This window comes from Halyomorpha halys, unplaced genomic scaffold (genome assembly GCF_000696795.3).
Source record: "Halyomorpha halys isolate HHAL.00 unplaced genomic scaffold, Hhal_1.1 Scaffold1983.1, whole genome shotgun sequence".
In the NCBI taxonomy this organism is placed as follows: domain Eukaryota; kingdom Metazoa; phylum Arthropoda; class Insecta; order Hemiptera; family Pentatomidae; genus Halyomorpha; species Halyomorpha halys.
This window is the reverse complement of record NW_027106214.1, coordinates 2,643-3,511: the sequence shown is the minus strand read 5'-3', so window position 1 is coordinate 3,511 and position 869 is coordinate 2,643.

The following is an 869-nucleotide window of genomic DNA, read 5'->3' as shown; positions in this document are numbered from 1 at the left end:
CCAGCATTTTGATGACGTCACACACGGCGGGAGAGAAAAAGAGGGTTAGCCAGTTACAAATGAAACTATATTAGCCACAAACGGGCTTAGAAATAAATAAAAGATTGCAAAACTTGCAATTAATAATTAAAAAAATTAAAAGAACAACAATAAATTATTTTCTGTAATATACAAATGACGAAAATTTTACATTTTGCAAAAAACCATAAATAGAAAAATGAATAAAATTCGTCAATTTCACAAACAATACCCAATAGCCAAATAACAAAATTCGTCATTTCACAAACAATACATAATAGCCAAAATAGAAAATAGACAAAATTTTCGTCATTTGTATATTACAGAAAATAATTGATTGTTGTTCTTTTAATTCTAAATATATTAAATTCTAATTTTTACCAAACAGAGATAATTAACACCATAAAAGTTTTGTGTCATCGTGTATGACTATCATCATTTAGATTTTTAAAATTTTAAGGTATGTTTATTAACGTCACTGTATTTGTTGATAAATATTACATTTATTTAACCTATTCACCCGTGGTTTTCGTAAATAACTAATTTTATATTGGATCCTTAACCCTGAGTAAAGTTAATTGCAGTCGATTAATGCCCTATTAAAAGGACGAAGGAGCTCTTTGAAGAGAGGAGTTAATGACTGAGTTTAAAAGCCGCAGAAGGACCAGGATATAAAGGAACCGATGAAATATAAATCGAGGTGGAGTCCCTGAGGGATTTAGTTCCAGCGGTTGAGGAGCACTCCGGGCTATCTTCTCTCTGGCTAATTGATCAAGTTTTGCAATCTTTTATTTATTTCTAAGCCCGTTTGTGGCTAATATAGTTTCATTTGTAACTGGCTAACCCTCTTT